The following is a 25382-nucleotide window of genomic DNA, read 5'->3' on the forward strand; positions in this document are numbered from 1 at the left end:
ACAAGTGGTAGCAGAGCGTGGTTGAATGGGTCTCAAATTAGCCTCTTTTGACGGCTAAACTTTGCTTTGTTTTCGAACTCTAACAATTTTCTCAGTTGCTGGAATTTTTTGATTTTTCCTTTTTTTCAAAATTGCTTTGTCATCATGCTCGGCCCTCGCGATGTTCTCCATCTCAACTATTTGCGCAAGGAGGAGTTAATATATGAATTAACAATTAGAAATGTGCAATCTGGAGGCACGGTTGCGGTAGACACAAATAAGCTTAGAGAGTCCCTTGATTTGCCCATTTCCATCCCCACTTTGGGAGAGAAAGAAATTGACGACTCTCTTTCCACTATCACAGATAATACTACTGAGCTTGCATCTGTGATGACCTTTTTTGAAGAAAATGACCCTTCTCCTAATCAAATTAAACGTATGCAAGGCAGGTTATTTCATTTTTCTAATAGAGTTAACGATCTGTTGTCTCTGAAGATGAATGACGTTCAGAGGATGGAAGCTAGTGTGGTTCTTGAAAATCTTGCTGAATTGTCCAGTAAGGTTACCCAATTATTAACCGGGTAAGTTCCTCCCAAAACTGATCAACCCGCTACGGTAAACGTAGTTCAAGGGGAAGAGTCTTCCAAAGGAGAAGGAAATATGAAAGCAATTGGAGCTCAAAAATCTCTGCCCCATTGGACAACGAGTCTGAACGCCGTACCTCGTTGAATAACGCACGTTCTGAATTAGCTTCCTCACCACTTAAACCTCTACCTACTATGTCGCCAGGGTTCAGTAGTTTGCCTCATCCATTAGCCATGCAGCTTAGAGGTATTTCGAAGTTTTCTGTTAACACTACCAGGGAAGTTATTTCATTCTTAAGGTTTTTAGTTGAATTTCAGGATCATGCCCTTGTTTTTTCTCTTTCTCCGTGTCAAATTTTGCAAATCATTTATTCCTATGCAATTGGTGTTCTCTCAGACAAAATTGTTAGGGTAATAGCGGAACAGTCATATATTGAAGACTTTCATGCACACCTTCTTGCAAATTTCATTCCTGCTCGTGCGAGGTCATCCCTGATTCAGAAGTACCATTATCGTGTACAGCGGTTGGATGAAAACTTGGCAGATTTCATCCAAGATATTAAGTTCTCTACTAGGGTATTTGCTCTCCATTTTCCCGAAGACCAAATCGTTCATGCTATTGTGGAAGGTATTTCACCATCCTATAGGTCATATTTGGTTTCGCGGCGTGCCCGCAAACCTTCTCTGAACTTGAAGCATTGGCTGTGTCAGCCGAAGGTGTTAGGTATGCGGACACATTACGTGTTGCCAGGGAGCCCCCTCCGCCATCAAGTAACTTTCGGCCTACACCTCGCCGAAACATCACGGTCCGTAAATGTTATGCTTGTGGGTCCCCTGACCATCTTCGGAACAAGTGTCCATTAATTAAATCTAGTGGAACAAGGAATGGAACAGGGTCATCGCAAGGTTGCTTTAAATGCGGCGCGTTCTCCCATATTGCCAAGAACTGCCCTAATGCTAACAGCACCCCCTCCTGCTCAGCTTCGTGTGCAACCTCCACCAATAATAATAAGTGACTAGTGGCGTCGGCTGAGTCGGCGAAACCTTCTTCTCGATCCTCAGCCCTAAGTAAACATATTGAAATTTCTGGGAAAACTCAGGCGTCAAATTTATCTTTTGAAGCTCCCGAGGAATGTCTTAGGATTGCGGCGGATACCCCCGCACCTGTGCCTTTTCTCAAAATTGAGTTAAATAATGAGCCTATAACTGCTCTTTTAGATTCAGGCAGTGTTTGTTCTATTATTTCGGCTGAATGGTATTCGAAATTGAAATCTGTTTGTAAGCTTCCTGACTATTGTTCGTCTTCGGTTCAATATGTTTCGGCTAATTCATCTCCATTAGAAATTTTAGGCTCTTTAAAGGTCAAAATTCGTATTTCTAAATTTACTTGGAAAGTTAAATTGTTTGTGGCTAAGCATTTGTCTTGCCCCATTATATTGGGAGCCGACTTCATGTCCCATACTGGTCTTGGGCTCGATCTTCAGAGTAGGTCGTGCACTTTCAAATTTGCTTCTAATTGTAAAATCCCCTTATTGAAATGTAATTCTGCACCATGTTCATCTATTTCGCCTACCCAGGATGAGATGTTGTTAGATCTTAGACATCTACCTGAGGAGCAGGCTGACAGTATTCGTAAGTTGTGTCAGTTGTTTCCAGAGGGGTTCTCTGATACTCTTGGTGTTACTGACCTGATCGAATACAAAATTGAGGTCACGGATTCGATTCCTGTCCGTTTTCCACCTTATAGGCTATCTCCACCTAAAATGAAGGCATTGAAAGAAATCATCGATCAAATGTTAAAGGATGGTATTATTAGGCCCTCTAAGTCGGCGTATTCTTCGCCTATTTTTCTAGTCCCGAAACCCCAAGGAGGCTTCAGGCCTGTCATTGATTTTAGGGCTCTCAATCGGAAGGTGGTGTTACAATCTGTGCCCCTTCCTGACCTTCATTCTTGTTTTTCATGGTTTTGTAAAGCTAAATTCTTTACCATCTTGGACCTGAATCAGGCCTATAATCAAATTCCTCTGGCTGAAGAATCCAAACATCTTACAGCGTTTGCCACGGATTGGAATTTGTATTAATACAACCGCGTGCCTTTCGGGCTCCCCACCGGAGCAGCTGTACTCACTAGACTGCTAGATAGGTTCTTCTCCCACATCAAATTCGAGTACCTGTACCACTATCTTGATGATGTCGTCGTATTTTCGGAGACTTTTGAAGAACATCTAGATCATCTAAAGGAAGTTCTCAATCGCCTTCGTAAGGCTGGGTTAACTGTGAAATTGTCCAAGGTCGCCTTCGCTAAACCCTCTATGTGATTCCTAGGGCATATTGTCTCGCCCGATGGTGTCGCAGTCGATCACTCTAGAACACAGGCCATCCGTGATTTCAAGCCTCCCAAGGACATCAAAGGTATTGCCAGGTTCATTGGTATGGTGAATTTCTTCCGGAAATTTATTCCTAACTTCGCTAATAGAGCGGCGCCCTTGAATTTCCTTCGTAAGAAAGGCATAAAATTCGAGTGGGGGCCTTCGCAACAAGCCGCTTTTGAAGACCTGAAATTAGCTCTCTGTAATGCCCCTGTCCTTGCTATGCCAGATTTCTCGAAGAAATTCATCGTCCAAACCGACGCGTCGTCGTCGGCAGTAGCTGCAGTCCTTCTTCAAGAGACTGAACTAGGGAGGCGACCCATCGCCTATGCATCTAGGACTCTATCGGCTCAAGAAGCCAAGTATTCCATCTATGAGCTTGAAGGTTTGGCAGTCTAATTTGCCTTAGAAAAGTTCCGTCTCTATCTGGAACATGTCAAATTCGACCTGGAGACTGATAATCAAGCCTTAAGCTGGATCTTAGGTAGGCCGCGTCGTACTGGTCGTATAGCCCGTTGGGCCATCCGAATTTCTGCCTTCCAATGTGACGTTAGGCATATCAGAGGTACTGAAAATGTTGTCGCAGACGGACTCAGCCGTATGTTTTCCAATGACGTCGCAACCCATGAATCGGTCGATAGTTCATCACCTCCCGAGTCCATGCTATCTGAGGTTAATGCCATCTTAACAGATGCTCCCATGCTCTTTAGGGATATTGAGAAATATCAAAGTGAAGATCCAACGGTGGCTCCGATCATGGAAACCCTTTCTTCTGGGGAACATGTTGTCCCTTATGTATTGAGGAATGGTGTTTTATGTTGCCCGTCGAGGCATGATCAAAAAATTAAAGTTGTAGTTCCAGCTGTACTTGTGCCAATGATCTTCAAGTACTATCATGAGACCCCATTAGGGGGGCATTTAGGCATCTTCAAAACCCGGGAAAAGATCCGTGAAATGTTTATCTGGAAGGGTATGGACGGTGAAATTCGTGAACTAGTTAAAGCTTGTAAATCTTGTTTGCTTAGTAAACCAACCATGTCCACCAAGGTAGGCCCTTTGTCTTCTCATCAAGCGTCGCGCCCCATGGAACGTCTCTACATCGATTACGTAGGACCCTTCCCCCAGTCAAAGGGGAATGCCAACAAGTTCATCCTTGTATGTGTAGATGGTTTTACAAGATTTTCTTGGTTATTCCCGACTAAGCTGGCTACCGCTCAGTCCACCATTACTTGTTTAAATTCAATCTTTGCTTGTTTTGGTCCGCGTCAATATATTGTGTCTGACAATGCTAAGGCTTTCACATCTAATCTATTTCGTAAATTCTGTTTTGACCTGTCCATCTCTCATGTGACAACTTCTGCTTATTATCCTCAACTATCTCTGGCTGAACGGGTTAATCGTAATCTGAGGTCCGCGTTGATTGCCTATCATCATGAAGATCATTCTAGGTGGGACACGTCCCTGCATTGGTTAGCTTTTGCTTTGAATTCGGTGGTTCATGAATCTCATAAGTTTACTCCAGCTTCTTTGATGTTCAAGTTTGTTCCCAACACGCCGCTCTCTAACGCCTGGTCTCTGAGTGACATTCTACCCGAGACAATATATCCAGATAATATTAAAGATCTTTGGAAGAAGGTTAAAGCCAATCTTAAAGTGTCTCATGAAAAAGTTAGGGAAAGATATGATCGTGGACGGAGACCCACCAATCTGAAGGTAGGTGACCAGGTGATGGTCAAAAATTTTGTTCCCGCGGGCAAGCTTGCCCCCAGGTTTCATGGGCCGTGTATTATTCTCGATTTCCTTACACCCGTTACCTTATTGCTAAGCAATCCAGCCACCGAGAGGATATTTAGGGTTCACCTGTCGCAGGTGAAACATGTGTAGCTTCCGCGCTAACGTAGCTGATTTTACATTTGCTTTAACATTTTGAAGGTATTCGGAAGGTTATATATCTTTTGGGGGGTTTCATTGTGAGGCCTTCTGCCCTTGGAATCAAGTTCTTTGTAGTTAAGCATTTATTGCAAAACCTTCCCCGACCAGTTAAACTGCCATCCTGTCCTTACCATGGCCATTACTACGCTCCCGTCTCCTACTCAACAACACACAGTGGCTATTTAAATGAAATAAATATCTCCACGCCGCTGGCCCCTCAACCTCACCACCAAGCCTGTGCCCTAAAAGAATTATGGTCCAACAAATTCTGCCGCCGAGATCTTAACGTTTCAGTGCCCCCGCAGCAGCGCGGCGCCGTACCGCCACTGAGGTGGAGTATGGGCCCGCCCCTCTTCAGTGAGCCCAACCCGAGTACGGCGAGCCGGAGCCCTCCTCCCGGCCAAGGCTGATGTGCGGCGCACAACCTGCAACTTGCCCGCGACCTGTATGTTCGCCGCGGGCGCGGCGTGCTTCAACTCCACGGCTCCTCTCATAGTGCGGGCGAGCGGTATCTCAGGGTACTCGAGGGGTCCGAGCGGCCTCCTTTGGACACAAGCAGCGGCGGTTGGTCTGGCCGTCAAGCTTAATCAACATTGAATGTACTTAATCAGCTACATGGACATTTAATATCAACAATTACTACATTTTTTAATTCAACAGCAATATTTGGCGGACTAAGAAAATTTTTCTTCACTATCAAGTATTAAAAGTTTTTCCTTCTGAATTCAACATCTACAAGCATAAAGACATTCCTACAAAAGTTACTACAAAGAAATTTTGAAACTGGATCCAATCATTTTAAGAAAATTTGGTTGTAAATACTTCTGCAATTAACTTCTATATCAACATCATAACTTGGACGTTATTTTAAAACAAAAGTTTATGTCTTCTGTGTTACCCCTTGGAGGGACTTTTGGAGGGGGAGGTCTGTACCGGGCGGTACACCTCCGCTCCGCTAATTCAAACATTGCGCCAGTTGAAACTCCTCTACTGGAGGAAGCCTGAACTTTAACTACAGTGTTAATTCTCTAGTTTCTCAGAAGATGTCCCTACTTGTAAATTTTGAAGTGTTCTGAACTGTGTCGTTTTCGATGTATTTTTGTTTTGCCTGTAGTAAGAAGTGTGAACATTCTCTTCTAGATGGCACTACTAAAGGACTACAATTATGCACCCTAGTGCGAAGTGAAAGAACTGTGTTTTTGGAGAAATTTTGTGTTCATAAGTTTGCTCTTTGTTAAATTTCTTTCAGTCATTGTTTAGGTTGGCTGTATAACCCTTCACTTTCCGCCAGTTTTGAATTCGACCAATGAGTAATTTTTGTAATTAATTTTCCACCAATCCTGGTTTTCTTCTTCAGCTTTGACATGTAATCTTTTGGCCGTCCAATAAAATGCTTGTGGGCGGGTGTTCTTATTCCTGAAAGGTCTCGAATGTTCCGCGAGGGTATATAAACTGCTGATTTTCGGGTCTCTGCGCCACTTCAGTAACATCTGTCATTGTGTAAATTATGTAGCAGGGGGCGGGTAGCGCCTCTTTCTTCGGGCAGCGGTTCATCAATAAGGTAATGGCCTTTTAATAACTTCTTTCTTGCTAGCTCAGCAGTTTAACTCTCGGGGCGGGTTCGAAACCTTTTACTATGTAACCTTCCTCTAAAATGTAAAAGACTCTTGATCTAAATTCTGCCTCTGTAACTACATATGGGGATAGAGAGTGCTTAACCCTCTCGAGCTCCCATTCATATTGCTTTGAGGTGAACTTATTTTCACAACCGTTTCTTCTCTTCTAATGCAATGTAAATCGTTTCCTTATATAAGTCACCTCTTTAGTATGGGATTAGCCCTTGCATATGCGGCCTAAGTCCAAATTAGGTTTTAATAAAGTATATTCGGAGTGCAAGTTTCGCCTCCACTCAAGTTTGTATTTTGGGGCCTTGTAAATTTCCTGTTTATTTACTAAATCGGCCTCAGTAGGTTGGGTATTTTTACCCCTGTGTTTATGTCCTTAGAGGACAACTTGAAGGTGGAGTTCGGTGTGGCCTTTGATAGGCTGGAACATTGAGAGCGGGTTGCTCTTCCAAAGAAATTTGTTTCTGTGTGCCTCGAGGAGGCTTTTGCTATGTAATTGGGAGCAAGTGCTCTTGAGCATGATTGGGGCCTTCTGCCCCTTGGTTGAATCTTGTATACGGGTAAAGTTGGGCTTACTGCTCAAGAATTGTGTGTCTGGCTCTCGGAGCCCAAATCCTGTAACTCTGTAATTGTACATTCTCGATTTGTTGTTAGGCTACTGAGTACCTGTTATATTTGTTATTTCTTGATCTTGAAAAAAAAATATAACCTTGTTAAATTTTAAATTAACTTTAATTTCGTAGATTGAGACCTATTCATCCCAGCACCTTCTTTTACCTCTAACTATCACGGATAACTCCGTAACAATTATTATTATTATTATTATTATTATTATTATTATTATTAATATTTTGACAAAAAATTCTGAATTCAACGATATTCGAAATTAAGACATTCGCCACGACTACGTTATCGTTATCACCTTCCTAAATTTTCTCAGTTCGGACAATATCTCAAAAAATATTAACACAATATTTAAATTTGGCATTTTATAGTTTCTTGACGTGAATTTTACAGCACTGAAGAGTTTCACACGATGACCAGAAATATAATACCTTCGCCTGATCATTACTAAATATCAACCCGACATACGCGATGAAAATTGGTAGGGACATACAATAATCTAACTACAACATTGATACAAAATATTCACAGACCTGTAATCGTAGCCACCATCCTGGATTCTGGCTGCATGTAGCCAGCAGACCTCTTTTATCTAGCCTCTCATGGCTATCTGGGATGTCTTCTTAGAGATATACATATAACTTAAATCACACAACACTTTACAACGCACTTTCAAAACGTTTACCAGGCGACGAGCACTCTTCTCAAATGACCACGTCCACTGCGTTCGCAAGACTGTTCCCTCTCACCCTACTAAGGTCCAGGTGTTCCAACAGATAAGAAACCATACCCCGCAGCTAACTTCCAGACTCCTCTTTAACAAACACACACTGAATATCGAGAGAAATTCAATTACTTTTCACCCACATATCTAAACCTTCAAAGTTCCCATTAGCGGCAGCTCAGAAAATTTCTATCATCTTCCACTTTAACAGTATATTTGAACCATAGACACGGACATGTTATAAGTTACTGGGAGGACAAATCTCCACACTTTCCTGCTGACGAGTGACGTGGACTTCGCTGCTCCAACAATCAGACAGAGAATTTGAATTATACGGAGGGAAATTTCTTTTATACCCTATGGAAAGACGCTACTCACACCATGAAGCTTGGTTGTGTAATATGCTAATTCCGCAACCAATAGACCAATTTTCCTGAAATTTGTTACATAACTTCGGACAGACTTACGATTTACTACGGTGTTAATTTCATATTTTTCCCATACTCGCAACAGGCGAAATGAATTATTTCTTCCCGGTAGTTTCACGGGTTTTTCTTCATCCATCGGCCTTGGCACGTGTCGCTAGTTCGTGGGCCGGACACAAATTATTCTCTAGGCTTAACTGCATTTATTTTTACCCTGGGGGTTCTGTCTTCACATAGGGTTTAAGAGTAATTTAGATTCTTTATTTCTGGATTTACTATGTCGCCAAAATCTCTTATTATGAAGAATTTCTTGAATTTTGATAAATTGTTCAGTATTCGAAGTCCACCGAAGTGTCCCGGTATTTCGCGAACTCGCAAGCTTGCTTGACGCGGGAGCTCGCTCCCATGAAACAGAGAGGCTCTTGAAATGCAAACATGGCTGCTCTCAAAAAAGTAGTTTGTAGCTGAAATAAATATTGGGAAATTAAAATAAATTATTTTCTCATCGTAGAATTATGGGTTCAATACGAGTGAAAGCTTCCGCAGTCTATTGAACTAAAATTACGTTCTTCATGTACATAATGTGCAAGTTGCTGATATTTTGAATAACGTGGTGTCACTTTTGAGTCCTTTAAAGCAGTTACGATCGTATTCATAACTTAGGCAACACATTCATACGTTAAACAAAGACTCGGTCAAAACAGAATGAAGGACGTCATTTTGCCATTTCTCCTTTTTTCATAATCCAAGTGCCTACAAAGTCACGGACATTTCAAATTTTATTCGCAATTGTTCCATATTCGAGTGAGGTATTCCAACGTGCGCGTTTTAAAGAGTAACCTTGGATCACGTGATAGCTGAACGAGTTTACATGACTTTACTCTTACACTATAGGATGTATTTGTGTGCTCTTTTTGCTTAAAATTACCGTCCCTTGTGGGGATCGAACCCACGACCTTTGGATTAGAAGTCCAACGCGCTTTCCTCTGCGCCAAAGGGACCACGCTCACGACGTTCTGTAATCACTGTAGTAAATACCCTGATTCTTCTGGTAATTTTTGAAAGTTTCCTTTATCTTTTTTTTTCTATATGCTTTATATCGCACCAACACATATATTATAATGGTGACGATGTGATAGGAAAGGCCTAGGAATGGAAAGGAAGCGACCGTGGTCTTAATTAAGGTACAGCTCCAGCACTTGCCTGGTGTGAATATGGGAAATCACGGAAAAACTTTTTCAGTGCTGCCAACAGTGGGGTTCGAACCCACTATCTCCCGATTACTGGATACTGACCGCACTTAAGCGACTGCAGCTATTGAGCTCGATATTTCCGAAAGTAATACCCATCAGGTGAAAAAGGATTATACGCGGGTTGTATCTAAGCGGCCCGGGTTCAAATCCCGGCTCTACCACGAAATTTGAAAATTGGTTCGTGCACTGGAACGGGATCCACTCAGCCGCGTGAGGTCAGCTGAGTAGAAGTGGGTTCGATTCCCACCTCAGCCATCCTGGAAGTGGTTTCCCGTGGTTTCCCACTTCTCCTCCAGGAAAATGCCGGAATGGTACTTAAGGCTACCACCGCTTCCTTCCCTATTCCTTGCCTGTCCCTTACAATATGGGCGAAGTATTTGTCATCCTCCCAGTTGTATCCCCGAGCCAAGGTCTTAAATTCCAGGACACTGCCCTTGAGACAGTAGAGTTGGGATCCCTCGCTGAGTCCGAGGGAAAAACCGTCCCAGGAGGTTAAACTGAAGAAGACGAAGAAGAATAAGTATTTAAGTGAGGAGAACAGCTAAGGTAGTGGTGGTTTAACAATAACAGCAACTACTACTAACAGCCCAGTTACTAGCGCAATATGTTTATAACGCCGCTACAAAACGTAGACCGAGGTGAGTAGGCTTCGACTTCACAGCAGCTAGTTTTGGCTAAGCTTGTAGTTCTACAATCCTGAGGCGGAGGGACTTGTCTCTACTGTCGGCTATCCTGGGAATGGTTTTCCGTGTTTTTCATTCTCCTGCAGCAAGGCAAATGCTGGGACAGACCCTTCCATCATGGCTTCTCTTGCAAAGGAGGACTTTTTTACTTCGAAATTTGCACGGTCAGTATGTATGAACCCACATTAGCCATCGTCGAAGTGGTTTTCCGTGGTTTCCCACCCTCTTGCAGGCAAATGCCGGATTGGTACCTAACTTAAGGCCACGGAAGCCTCCTTCCCTCTTCCTTGCCTGGGCCTTCCAATCTTCCCATCCCACCACAAAGACCCTGTTCAGTAGAGCAGGTGAGGCCGCCTGGGCGAGGTACTGGTCCTCCCCCACTTTGTACCATGGATCCTATGTCTAGCGCTCCACGACACTGCCCTTGAGGTGCTAGAGGTGGGATACCTCGCTGAGACCAAGCTCAAAGCCGACCCTAGAGGGTAATCATATTAAGAAACATAGAAAGGTTGAAATGCTTTAACGCCTGCCCTGCGAGACATCAATCTGGATGTGTATCTATTGTTGCCATCTACAAACAAGCACTGACAATAGTGATCCGCATAAGAGACACAATCCTGTCCATGGAAATACGAACATAATAATAATAATAATAATAATAATAATAATAATAATAATAATAATAATAATAATAATAATAATAATAATAATTGTACCGGGCGGTACACCTCCACGCCGCGAATTCAAACATTGCGCCAGTTGAAACCTCTCTACAGGAGAAACCCTGAACTTTAACAAACTGTATTAACTCAACGGTTTCTCGGAAGATGTCACTACTGTAAATTTGGTAATCTTGAAGTGTTCTGAACTGTCTATTTTGATTTGTGTTTGTTTGCTCCGTATCAAGAAGTTTGAACATTCTCTAACAGATGTCGCTACCCAAAACTATGGTAACACACTCTGGTGCAATGGAATGAACTTTCTTCAAGAAATATTGTATTCCTAAGTTTTATTTTTACTAAATTTTGTTCTGTGGTTTGTGGGTTGGCAATATAATCCTTTCCTTCCGCCAGTTTTGAAATTAGCCAATCATAAATTTCTGTAATTAATTTTCCACCAATAAGGTGTTTCTTCATCGTCTTGTGTATTAGTATTTGCTGTCGGCCAATAAAAGTTTGTGGGCGGGTTGTTATCATTTATGAAAGGGCTCGAATGTTCCACGAGGGTATATAAACTGCTGATTTTCTTGTCTCGGGGCCACTTCAGTAACATCTTTCGCAGTGTGTGAATATATATAGCAGGGGGCGGGAAGCGCCTCTTTCTACAAGCAGCAGTTCATCTACAAGGTAATGGCCTGTTAACACCTTCATTTCTTGCTAGCTCAGCAGTTTAACTCTCGGGGAGGGTTCGAAAACCTTTAGTGTGTAACCTACCCTTTTAAAATGTAAATTATTTTCTGTCTATCTACAAAGTACTAATCTGTAAAGCGGGGATAGAGAGTGCTTCACCCTCTCGAACTCCCCTTCATTTTGAATTTGAAGTGACTATGTTTTCGTAACCATTTTTCTCTTCCTTCGTAAAGTCTTAAACTTATTTGCCAATTAGTCACCTCCATAGATTGGGATTAGCCCCCGTATCATTGCCCTAGCGCCACATAGGTTTTTAACAAAAACTTTGTGTAGGAGTGCAAGTTATCGCCTCCATTCAATCTTGTATTATGGGCCAGTAATTTAACCTGATGTTTTGTTTTCCTCATGTAAAGGCCCTGTAGGTTGGGTATCAAATACCCCTGTTTCTTAGTGTGCCTTGAAGGCAGTCTGAAATGAAGGTTGTAGCCTTTGATAGGCTGGTAGTATTGAGAGCGGTTCTGCTCTTTTCTTTAACATTGTAATTAGGAGCAAGTGCTCCTTGTACTTGGGGGTTTTCTGCCCTGTTGCTTTTGTGATTGTGAGCTGAGGGCTCGGGAGTTAATGAATTCGGGCCGTAGCCCAGTATATGTAAAGATCACTTAACTGGTTTTTGGTACAGCGGCTGTATACCCGATTGTCTTTGTCATTTCCCCTAGTGGGAACCGGTTAAATATTCTCTAAATTGTGTACCTGATTTAACTTGTTGTTATTTGTTGTATGCTCAAAATTCTATGCTACCATTGTTAAGTTTTGAAAATATAACCTTGTTAAAATTTTAATTCATCTTTCGTGCTTCTGTAGGTGAGACCTATTCCAACCGGCACCTTCTTTCACCTCTGCAAATCCACAAAACATCGTAACAATAATAATAATAATAATAATAATAATAATAATAATAATAATAATAATAATAATCATAATAATAATAATAATAATAATAATAATAATAATAATAATAAATATGAATCTAATATCTTACATTCCAGAGGAATGTATAATATCTGTTCTGATCCCTGGTCTCTGATGAATTCACTATTTGGAACTAAATGTAGGATATCTCAAGTGACTGCACTTTTTACTTATCACATGTACGTTTAGTCCGCCTCTGTGGTGTAGTGGTTAGCGTGATTAGCTGCCACCCCCGGAGGTCCGGGTTCGATTCCCGGCTCTGCCACGAAATTTGAAAAGTGGTACGAGGGCCGGAACGGGGTACACTCAGCCTCGGGAGGTCAACTGAGTAGAGGTGGGTTCGATTCCCACCTCAGCCATCCTGGAAGTGGTTTTCCGTGGTCTCCCACTTCTCCTCCGGCAAATGCCGGGATGGTACCTAACTTAAGGCCACGGCCGCTTCCTTCCCTCTTCCTTGCCTGTCCCATCCAATCTTCCCATCCCTCCACTAGGCCCCTGTTCAGCTTAGCAGGTGAGGCCGCCTGGGCGAGTTACTGGTCATTCTCCCCAGTTGTATCCCCCGACCCAAAGTCTGAATCTCCAGGATACTGCCCTTGAGGCGGTAGAGGTGGGATCCCTCGCTGAGTCCGAGGGAAAAACCGACCCTGGAGGGTAAACAGATTACGAACGAACATGTACGTTTAGAATAGACTACAGTATAATTTTGATCATTAACTGCAGATAAAGCAGTCTCTTTGGCGCAGAAGAAAGCGCGTTGGACTTCTAATCCAAAGCTCGTGGTTTCGGTCCCTACAAGAGACCGTAATTTGTATGTCCGCTACTGTGTTGTAGTGGTTGGTGTGATTAGCTGCTACCCGGGAGGCCTGCCTTCGATTTCTAGCTCTGCCAAGAACTTTGAAAAGTGGTAGGAGGACTGGAACCGGATCAACTTAGCCTCGGAAGATGAGCTGAGTTCGATTCTCTCCTCAGCCATCCTCGAAGTGGTTTTCCGTGGTTTCCCACTTCTCTTCGAGACAAATGCCGGGACGGTACCTAACTTACGGCCACGCCGCTTCCTTCCCTCTTCCTTGTCTCTCCCCTCCAAACTTCCAATCCCCCTACAAGGCCCCTCTTCAGTATAGCAAGTGAGCCGTCTGGGCAGTGTACAGGTCCTCATTCCCACTTTTATCTCCCCCCCCCCCCCCTGCCCAAGCCACGCGCTCCAGGACACAGCCGTTAAGACGGTACAGGTTGGTTCCCTGGCTGAGTTCGAGGAAAAATCCGACCCCGCAGGGTATGAGAAAGAAAGAGGAGGATAGAAATATGCTATCTACATATTAATCTAGAAACATTTTACAAGGAAAAGTGAATAACTAAACATTCTAATACATAAAAATCCAAAATGCACTGCATAGAACTGCAAGCAGTCTGAATTATGCACCATACCTCCTGTTTTCATATCCTTAGCGATGCCAGCTGGACTATACGGCCTATACGAAAACGGCTGGATGATGATGCTTTTTGTTTAAAGGGACCTAACATACAAGTCATCGACCCCTAGAAAGCGGAATCGTTATAGTAGACAAGACCTGTGTCAAATATTATCATCATCATCATCATCATCTGTTTACCCTCCAGGTTCGGTTTTCCCTTCGGACTTAGCGAAGGATCCCACCTCTACCGCCTCAAGGGCAGTGTCCTGGAGCTTCAGACTCTTGGTCGGGTGATACAACTGGGGGGTATGACCAGTACCGCGCCCAGGCGGCCTCACCTGCTATGCTGAACAGGGGCCTCGTGGAGGGATGGGAAGATTGGATAGGAGAGGCAAGGAAGAGGGAAGGAAGCGGCCGTGGCCTTAAGTTAGGTACCATCCCGGCATTTGCCTGGAGGAGAAGTGGGAAACCACGGAAAACCACTTCGAGGATGGCTGAGGTGGGAATCGAACCCACCTCTACTCAGTTGACCTCCCGAGGCTGAGTGGACCCCGTTCCAGCCCTCGTACCACTTTTCAAATTTCGTGGCAGAGCCGGAAATCGAACCCGGACCTCCGGGGGTGGCAGCTAATCACGCTAACCACTACACCACAGAGGCGGACATCAAATATTATAACGTTATTTTTCTAGCAAATGGCTAAATACATGGTCGTCATAGTTTGGCAAGGTTATATATGACTTGTACTCAGAAACGACCCGAACCCAAATAAATGTGTTCTCCCTGTAAGTGCATGATACTGTCGATTATTAAATACCAACCCATATGTATGAAATAAAATAACAAAACAAGAACGATTCGTCACTTTACATTGAGCTGTAAGATCAGCCGACAGCGTGCGTTGCGGTGCTGTCGTATGCTTTATTTTACCCAGATCCGTTGATGGATTTGCCTTGAACTCAATAATCTCATTCACTGTACTCTGCCAGTCGGGTTACTTGTCTGTCAAAATTACTCGTCCCTTGTGGGAATCGAACCCACGACCTTTGGATTAGAAGTCCAACGCGCTATCCTCTGCGCTAAAGGGACAACGGAATTCGCCAATATGTAGCAAGAGAAGTGTAGGTTAAACGATAAAAGCAAACTTGAAGAACAATACCCCGATAAGAACGACTGATTGTGAGTAGATTTAAACACTTACCAAATCCTGTGAGTTGGAATGACAGGGAATATTTTATTTCTTCTTCTTTTCTTCTTCTTCTTAATCTGTTTTCCCTTCAGGGTCGGTTTTTCCCTCGGACTCAGCGAGGGATCCCACCTCTACCGCCTCAAGGGCAGTGTCCTCGAGCTTCAGACTCTTGATCGGGGATACAACTGGGGAGTATGACCAGTACCTCACCCAGGCGGCCTCACCTTCTATGCTGAACAGGGGCCTTGTGGAGGGATGGGAAGATTGGGTGGGACAGGCAAGGAAGACGGAAGGAAACGGCCGTGGCCTTAAGTTAGGTACCATCCCTGCATTTGGCTGGAGGAGAATTGGGAAATCACGGAAAACCACTTCCAGGATGGCTGAGGTGTGAATCGAATCCACCTCTACTCATTTCACCTTCCGAGCCTGAGTGGACTTCGTTCCAGCTACACTTTTCAAATTTCGTGGCAGAGCCGGGAATCGAACCGGACCTTCGGGGGTGGCACCCAATCATGCTAACCACTACACCAGAGAGGCGGACAATATTTTATTTCTCTAGTCAAATTCGTTCATCTTATGACATAATTTATTATCCTTCTTTACATTCCAGGATCGGTTTTCCCTCGGGCTCAATGAGGGACTACATCCTCTATTGTCTCAAGGGCAGTGTCCTAGAGCGTGAATCTTTGGCACAGGGGATACAATCGGGAAGAAGGACCAGTACCTTGCCCAGATGGCCTCGCATGCTATGAGAAACAGGGGCCTTGTAAGTGTATGATAAGATTGGGAAGGATACACAAGGATGAGGGATGAAGCGGCCGCAACCTTAGGTACCATCCCGGCATTTGTCAGGAGAAAGAATGGAGAACATCGGACTTAGGAGGGAATCGAACCAGCTTCTAATCAGTTGACATCCCGAGGCTGAGCGGAACCCGTTCCAGGCCTCATACCACTTTCAAATTTGATAGCAGTTCCGGGAAACGAACCTGGGCTTCCGGGGGTGGCACCTAATCACTAAGCCACACGGGAGGACATTAATATTATTATTATTATTATTATTATTATTATTATTATTATTATTATTATTATTATTATTATTATTATTATTATTATTATTATGCCTTTGCTGGCAGGATGTAGTGTTTACAGTGCACTATGTCTTATGGTATGGGCTAGAATAAATTTGTTACTCTCATTGACCTGTCTCAGTCTCATCCTTGGCTTTGACAACATGAAAGTGACCGGGGTATGAGCGAATCCAGTAATGCCATTCCTTACGCAACTAGTTCCTGTTATGAATGGTGTGAAAATATCGCGCATAGGGTCGGTTGGTGCATGCATTTCAGTGGGCTTGGCAGACTGATATGCAATAGCAACTTCTGGCTCAGTGAGGAAAGCAACGGGAAACTACCTCACTCCTCACTTCCCTAGTATGCCTCTATCTATGACAGTTGTTGGTGGAGCTGTAGAGGATCAAACCAGCCTTCGGGGTGAATATACAACAATTGTTATTATTGTTATTATTATTATTATTATTATTATTATTATTATTATTATTATTATTATTATTATTATTATTAGCGCCTCTTTCGTGTAGTTGTTAGTTAAATTAGCTGTCACCCCCCGGAGGCTGGGTGCGTTTCCCGGCTCTGCCAAGAATACTGTACCGAGCGCGATAGCTGCATTCGCTTAAGTGCGGCCAGAATCCAGTATTCGGGAGATAGTAGGTTCGAATCCCACTGTCGGCAGCCTGAAAATGGTTTTCTGTGGTTTCCCATTTTCACACCAGGCAAATGCTGGGGCTGTACCTCAATTAATGCCACGGCCGCTTCCTTCCCACTCCTAGCCCTTTCCTGTCCCATCGTCCACATAAGACCTATCTGTGTCGGTGCGACGTAAAGCAACTAGCAAAAAAAAAAAAAAAATCTGAAATATGGTAGGAGGACTGGAACAGGGCCCCTCAGCCTCGGGAGGTGAACTGAGAAGAGAGGCTTCGAATCATTCCCCAGCCACCCTCGAAGTGAGTTTCCGTGGTTTCCCACTTCTCCTCCAGGCAAATCCCTGGATGAATCCTAACTTAAGGGCACGGCCGCTTCCTTCTCTACCGGGCGAGTTGGCCGGGCGGTTAAGGGCGTGCAGTTGTGAGCTTGCATCCGGGAGAGAGTGGGTTCGATCACAATGTCGGCAGCCCTGAAGATGTTTTCCCGTGGTTTCCCACTTTCTCACGTGTAGGTTATTTAAAGTCACGGCTGTTTACTTCCCACTCCTAGCCCTTTCCTATCCCACCGTCACCATAAGACCTATCTGTGTCGGTGCGACGAAAGGCAAGTTCCAAAAAAAATAGCTTCCTTCCCTCTTCCTTGTCTATCCATTCCATTCTTCCCATCCCCCATAAGGCCTTGTTCAGCATAGCAGGAAACAGCCCTGAGGGGGTAGAGGTCTGATCCCCCGCTGAGTCCGGGGAAATAAGACCCTGGAGGGTATACGGATAAAATAAAAACAAAATGCTGGTCCGTCTACGCGGTGCACTGGTTACTGTGATTAGATGCCAGACCCCGCTCTCCGTTGTTTTGTAGGACTATACAAACTAACATACCATATGAGTCAAACCTTCCACAGTCTACTGAACTAAAATTACGTTCTTCATGTTCATTATGTGCAAGTTGCTGATATTTTGAACAACGTGGTGTCACTTTTGTGTCTCTTCATGCGGTTACGATCGTATTCAAAACATCGGCAACACATGCATACGTTAAACAAAGACTCGGTCAAAACAGAATGAAGGACGTCATTTTTTGTCGTTTCTCCTTTTTTCTCATAATCCAAGTGCCTACACAAGTCACGGACATTTCACATTATTTGCAATTATGCCATATTCGAATGGTATTCCAACGTGCCCGTTTTAAATAGTAAACTTCGATCACGTGGAAGCGGAACGAGTTTACATGACATTACTCTTACACTTGGGGCCGATGACCTTCGATGTTAGCCCCCTTTAAACAACAGGCATCATCATCATCAACTCTTACACTATAGAATTTATTTATGTGCTCTTCTTGCTTAAAATTACCGTCCCTTGTGGGGATCGAACCCACGACCTTTGGATTAGAAGTCCAACGCGCTTTCCTGTACGCCAAAAGGGCTACGTTCACGACGTTCTGTAATCAGTGTAGTAAATACCCTGATTCTTCTGGTAATTTTCGAAATTATTTTTGCTATATGCTTTACGTCGCACCGACACATATATGTATAATGGCGACGATGTGATAGGAAAGGCCTAGGAATGGGAAGGAAGCGGCTGTGGCCTTAATTAAGGTACAGCTCCAGTACTTGCCTGGTGTTTATGGGTAACCAAGGAAAACCTTTTCCAGGGCTGCCGACATTGGGGTTCGAACCCACTATCTCCCGGTTACTGGATACTGATCGCACATAAGCGACTGCAGCTATCGAGCTCGGTAGTTTTGAAACAGATACCCATCAGGTGAAGAAGGATTATACGCGGGTTGTATCTAAGCGGCCCGGGTCAAATCCCCGCTCTACCACGAAATTTGAAAATTGCTTCGTGCACTGGAACGGGATCCACTCAGCCGCGTGAGGTCAGCTGAGTAGAAGTGGGTTCGAATCCCACCTCAGCCATCCTGGAAGTGGTTTTCCGTGGTTTCCCACTTCTCCTCCACGAAAATGCTGGAATGGCACTATTCCTTGCCTGTCCCTTCCAATCTTCCCATCCTCCGCAAGACGCCTGCTCAGCGTAGCAGGTGAGACCTCCTGGGCGAGTTATTGGTCATTCTCCGCAGTTGAATCCCCGGACCCACGGTCTGAAGCAGGCTAAATGCAGCCAGAAGTCCAGGATGACGACTAAAACTACAGGCCTCATACCACTTTTCAAATTTGGTAGCAGAGCCGGGAATCGAACCTCGGCCTCCGATTGTGGCAGCTAATCACTACACCACAGAGGAGGACATTATTATTATTATTTGCTAGTTGCTTAACGTCGCACCGACACAGATGGCGACGATGGGACAGGGAAGGGCTAGGAGTGGGAAGGAAGTGGCCGTGGCCTTAATTAAGGTACAGCCCCAGCATTTGCCTGGTGTGAAAATGGGAAACCACGGAAAACCATCTTCAGGGCTGCCGACAGTAGGGTTCGAACCTACTATCTCCCGAATACTGGATACTAGCCGCACTTAAGCGACTGCAGCTATCGAGCTCGGTATTATTATTATTATTATTATTATTATTATTATTATTATTATTATTATTAACTGCCTTTTTGGTGTAGTGGTTAGCGTGATTAGCTACAACCCCCCGGAGCCTGGGTTCGTTTCCCGGCTCTGCCAATAAATCTGAAAAGTGGTACGACGGCTGGGACAGGTTCTCCTCAGCCTCGGGAGGTCAACTGAGAAGAGGGTCTTCGAATCCCACCTCAGCCATCCTTGAAGTGAGTTTCCGTAGTTTCCCCCTTCTCCTCCAGGCAAATCCTGGGATGGCTCCGATGGCCGCTTCCTTCCCTATCGGGCGAGTTGGCCGTGCGGTTAAGGGCGCACAGTTGTGAGCTTGCAACCGGAAGATGGAGGGTTCGAATCCCACTGTCGGCAGCCCTGAAGATGCTTTGCCGTGGTTTCCCATTTTCACACCACGCAAATGCTGGGGCTGTATCTTATTTAAGGCAACGGCCGCTTCCTTTCCACTCCTAGCCCTTTCCAATCCCATCGTCACCGTAAGACCTATCTGTGTCGGTGCGATGAAAAGCTAGTTGCAAAAAAGGAAAATAAAAGGTTCCTTCCCTCTCCCTTGTCTGTCCATTCCATTCTCCCATCCCCCATAAAGCCTTGTTCAGCATACTAGGACACTGCCCTTAGGGGGTAGAGGTGTGATCCCTCGCTGAGTCGGGGAAACCCGACCCTCGAGGGTATACGGAAAAATAATAATAAAAGTAATACAGGTCCGTCCACGCGGTGATTAGATGCCAGACCCCGCTCTCCGTTGTTTTATAGGACTATACAAACTAACATACCATTTGAGTTAAAGCTTCCACAGTCTATTGAACTAAAATTACGTTCTTCATGTACATTATGTGCAAGTTGCTGATATTTTGAACAACGTGGTGTCACTTTTGAGTCTCTCCAGGCAGTTACGCGTATTCAAAACATCGGCAACATATATATACGACAAACAAAGACTCCGTCAAAACAGAATGAAGGACGTCATGTTGTGATTTCTCCATTTTTCATAATCCAAAGGTCTACTCAACTCACGGACATTTCAAATTATTTCAATTGTTCCATATTCGAGTGAGGTATTCCAACGTGGCCGTTTAAAGAGTAAACTTCGATCACGTGATGGCGTAACGAGTTTAGATGAGTTTACTCTTACATATAGTATTTATTTATGTGCTCTTCTTGCTTAAAATTACCGTCCCTTGTGGGGATCGAACCCACGACCTTTGGATTAGAAGTCCAACGCGCTTTCCTCTGCGCCAAAGGGACTACGCTCACGACGTTCTGTAATCAGTGTAGAAAATACCCTGATTCTTCTGGTAATTTTCCAAAGTTTTGTTTTCTGTGTGCTTTAAGTCGCACCGACACAGATATGTATAATGGCAACGATGTGATAGGAAAGGCCTAGGAATGGGAAGGAAGCGGCCGTGGCCTTAATAAAGGTACAGCTCCAGTACTTGCTTGGTGTGAATATGGGAAACCACGGAAAACCTTTTTCAGGGCTGCCGACAGTGGGGTTCGAACCCACTATCTCCCGATTACTGGATACAGACCGCACTAAAGCGAATGCAGCTATCGAGCTCGGTATTGTCGAAAATAATACCCATCAGGTAATATTAATTTCGTGCGGCTATTTCTAGCCGAGTGCAGCCCTTGTAGGGCTGACCCTCCGATGAGGGTGGGCGGCATCTGCCATGTGTAGGTAATTGCGGGTTATTGTGGTGGAGGATAGTGCTATGTGTGGTGTATAAATTGAAGGGATGTTGGGGACAATACAAACACCCAGCCCCCGATCCATTGGAATTGACCAATGAAGGTTAAAATCCCCGAGCCGGCCGGGAATGGAACCCGGGTCCCTCTGTACCGAAGGCCAGTACGCTGACCATTCAGCCAGCGAGTCGGACAAGTAAATTTGTGTCCCCATCCCGAGGTGGCGCAGCTCTTTTCAGGCACACCCCCATTGAAGGCGAGCTGCGGTACCATATCAAACACATACCAGCCCTCCTGCCATTTTTAAACTTCTGGCAGTACCGGGAATCAAACCCGGACCCCCGAGGTCGGCAGCTAATAACACTAACCATTACGCAGAGGCGGACACCCATCAGGTGAAGAAGGATTTTACGCGGGTTGTATCTAAGCGGCCCGGGTTGAAATCCCGGCTCTACCACGAAATTTGAAAAGTGGTTCGAGGGATGGAACGGGATCCACTCAGCCTCGTTAGGTCAAATGAGTAGAGGTGGGTTCGAGTCCCACCTCAGCCATCCTGGAAGTGGTTTTCCGTGTTTTGCCACTTCTCCTCCAGGCAAATTCCGGGATGGTACTTAAGGCCACGGCCGCTTCCTTCCCTATTCCTTGCCTCTTCCTTCCAATCTTCCCAACCTCCGCAAGGCCCCTCTTCAGCGTAGCAACGGAGGCCGCCTGGGCGAGGTATTGGTCATCCTCCGCAATTGTATCCCCCAACCCACGGTCTGATGCTGACTAAATGCAGCCGGAAATCCATGATGACGACTACGACTACAGGTCTGTAAATATATTTGTATCAATGTTGTAATTAAAATTTGTTTGTCCCAATAAATTTTCAGCGAGTGTGTCGAATTGATATTTAATAATGATCAGGCGAAGGTATTATATTTCTGGTCGTCGTGTGAAACTCTTCGGGGCTGTAAACTTCACGTCGAGAAACTATAAAATGCGAAGTTTAAATAATGTGTTTATATTCTTTGAGATATTGTTCAAATTTTGTAAAATTAGGAAGGTGACAACGATAATGTAGTCGTGGTGAATATCTTAATTTCGAATATCGTATGAGGTCAGAAAATTTTGTCGCAATAATAATAATAATAATAATAATAGTCCCGTGTGGGGATTTACCGGTTACCTCCATCATGCGCGTCCCATCAGAATTGGGGAAGCTCGCTGGCTCTGCCGCCAGCAGAGTCAGAGGGTAGTAGGGAAATAAAATACCACCGTGAAAAAAACTGGTCCCTTGCCAGGGTTACGGCGAAGACTGGTAAATGACCAGAAGCCAGAAAACATCTTGAGGCAACCTCTAGGGCTAACAACCCTAATTGTAAAAGGGTGGGTACCCGTCCAAAGCAAAATCAAGTCAAAAAGCATGATGGCACAACATTTCAAGAAACATACCCCAGGGTGTAAATCTTCGGATAAATCCCCCGTCGTGAATGCCACGGCTCACGAGTCTCGTTCGGATTCGGGGGAGACTCGACATCATGCAAGAGACGAGTCGGAGTGTCTCGATATACCCCGAAGAGTCAAAAACTCAGACCAAAATCTAAAACCTTTCTAGCAACTTTGAACATAAATTCACTTACACAAACTGCCAAGCTGAAAACCCTCACCAAAGCTCTTCACGAAAATCAGATATCCATTATGGCCCTACAGGAAACAAGGTACCCAGATGAAGAGAATTTTGAATCCGAAGGCTACCGATTTTTCAAGAGCAAAGCGGAAAGAGGAATCCTCAATGGAGCTGTGATGCTTGGAACCGCGTTTGCTGTTAGAACCAAGATCCTTAAATCGGTTGCAAATTTCGAACCTGTGAATGACAGATTGTCTATACTCACAATTAAATGCGCGAACAAAACCTACGCCTTAGTTAACGCACATGCTCCTACAAACGATAAGAACAAGTCTGATCCAGACGAAGTTGATAATTTCTGGGACCTACTGGATGAAAAATTAAACAAAATCCCCAAACACCATGTCAAGCTTCTTTTGGGTGACTTCAATGCCCAACTAGGTCGTGAACAGAAGTACAGGAAAGTTATAGAAAATTACCCTGCTCACAATAGAACCAATCCCAACGGCAAAAGACTGGTGTCCATTTGCGAAATTCACTACCTGCAGGTCATGTCGACCCACTTTCGCCATCTACCCAGAAAGCAAATGACTTGGCGTTCTCCCGTCCAAGCTCTCGGAGAGTTCCAAATTCATCATGTTGCAATCTCCAGAAGAAACAGCCCTGAGATTATGAATGTCAAAGTAAAGAAAGGCATCAATATGGCCTCAGATCATTATATGTCTCTTATCAAATTCAAACCAATTCCCGCAAACACAAGGAAGACAATCAAACAGATCACATGCTTCGACAATGATAAACTTCGGCAAAGGGTCGAGGAGTTCCAGGAGAAGGCTAGATCAAATGACTGTGACTTTAACAACGCCAAAAGTCTGCTCGTTGAGGCCGCCAAAGACGTTGCAGAAATCAAAAGAAGCAAAGAGCATGCCTGGTGGAATGGTACCTGCGAATCAGTCCTCGAAGAAAGACTCAATGCGTGGAAACAGTACTACTCTACGAAATCAGAAAATGATAGGGAAACCTACAAACCCCAACGTGCCCAAGCAGCTAGGGTGTTCCGAACTGAAAAACGTAAATACGAAAAATCTCTCATTGAAAAGATAGAATAAAACTTTAGGAAGAATGAAAGCAGAGAGTACTACAGAGCCTTCAAACGCAAACTCACTGGCTATAAACCACCATCTCTATGCTTTGAGCGAAAGGACGGCACACTGGCGACGTCAAATGAAGAATATTGCAGCATTATGACAGTTTACTTCAAGAATTTATTTAATTCCTCTAAACCGCAAAGCGCCATTGAGACCAAGGGACCCTTACTCAGTTACCCAGATTCCAGACCACCCGACAGAGATGAAATCAAGCGCCACATTGCTTGTCTCAAAAATAACAAAGCACCGAGGAAAGACTCAGTAGTAGCAGAACTATGGAAATATGCCCCAGAGGAATCACTTGATATCTTGCATAAGCAAATAGAAGAAATTTGGAACAAGGAGACCCTACCCGAAGATTGGAAAATAGCTTTGATCCATCTATTACACAAAAAGGCAGCATGAAGAACAGCAACAACTACAGAGGAATATCTTTGCTACCAGTGACTTACAAAATTCTATCACTTGCCATCCTGGAGCATTTGGAAGCACAAGTCGAACATCAAATAGGTGAATACCAAGGAGAGTTCAGGAATGTTCGCTCAACAGCTGAACAGGTCCAAAATCTCAAAACGATCATCAGATATTGTATACTAAGGTCCAAGCAGTATGTGTCGGTCTTTGTGGACTTTAAGAAAGCGTGCGACTCCATTGACCGGGAAGTCCTGCTAAATATCTTAAATGAATTTGGAGTTGACCTGAAACTGCTGGCATTAATTAGAGCCACCCTGACCGATACAAAATCCAAGGTGAAGTTTCACGGATGTCTCTCGCATTCCTTTGACATCAAAACAAGAGTCCGACAAGGTGATGGGCTATCCCCGATACTCTTCAACTGTGTTCTTGAAAAGATCATCAGAACCTGGCGCGTGAGATTACAGGAAACCAACTACAGTCCATTGAGAATAGGAACCAAATCCAAGGGGATCGCAACAGACTGCTTAGCATTTGCCGATGATATTGCTGTTCTCTCAAACGACATAGAAACCGCTAGAGCTCAAGTTGAAATTTTAAAGGAAATTGCCTAACAAACTGGTTTGCAGATATCGTTTGAGAAAACAGAAGTAATGACTAACATCAAAGAGGCTCCACCAAAACTCCACACAAAATACGGGGACATCACCCGAGTAGACAAATTCAAATACCTGGGTGAGATCATCATGAAAAATTGACTGGACAAAGAAGCACTTCAGGAGCGAGGAGCGAGTACGCAAACTGGAAATAGCCTACCAAACATCCCGCACAATCTACAACAAAAAATGCCTTTCCCAAAACACCAAGATAAGTCACTATGAAACAGTTCTGATGCCAGTAGTTCTATATGCAGCCGAAACCCTGTCTCTAAATGCCAACAAAGGACTCGTTGAAGAACTGGAGAAAAGAGTACGCAAAATTGTGAGAGGAATCCTGGGATCAAAGTACAGGAATGGAATCCATCAAAAGAGATCCAACAAGGAAGTCTACAGCAAAATAGAGAAAATTACCGACACAATCAGAAAAAGACGGGCACGATTTTACGGTCATCTGAAAAGAATGGACGGAAGAAAGTTAACTAAAGAAATCTTTCACTTTTTTGATTC

The 25382-nt window shown here is 44.2% G+C and overlaps 4 non-coding genes across 4 annotated transcripts; all 4 read right to left on the reverse strand.

The window, feature by feature from the left end:
- Window positions 1–9190: 9190 nt before the first annotated feature.
- TRNAR-UCU (transfer RNA arginine (anticodon UCU)) lies at window positions 9191–9263 on the reverse strand. The gene has a single exon. It is a non-coding gene; the product is annotated as a tRNA-Arg (tRNA).
- A 5679-nt stretch (window positions 9264–14942) lies between these two features.
- On the reverse strand, window positions 14943–15015 carry TRNAR-UCU (transfer RNA arginine (anticodon UCU)). The gene has a single exon. It is a non-coding gene; the product is annotated as a tRNA-Arg (tRNA).
- A 3170-nt stretch (window positions 15016–18185) lies between these two features.
- TRNAR-UCU (transfer RNA arginine (anticodon UCU)) lies at window positions 18186–18258 on the reverse strand. Its single transcript has one exon. It is a non-coding gene; the product is annotated as a tRNA-Arg (tRNA).
- Window positions 18259–20531: 2273 nt separating this feature from the next.
- On the reverse strand, window positions 20532–20604 carry TRNAR-UCU (transfer RNA arginine (anticodon UCU)). Its single transcript has one exon. It is a non-coding gene; the product is annotated as a tRNA-Arg (tRNA).
- Window positions 20605–25382: the final 4778 nt, after the last annotated feature.

Source organism: Anabrus simplex, chromosome 1 (assembly GCF_040414725.1).
Source record: "Anabrus simplex isolate iqAnaSimp1 chromosome 1, ASM4041472v1, whole genome shotgun sequence".
In the NCBI taxonomy this organism is placed as follows: Eukaryota; Metazoa; Arthropoda; class Insecta; order Orthoptera; family Tettigoniidae; genus Anabrus; species Anabrus simplex.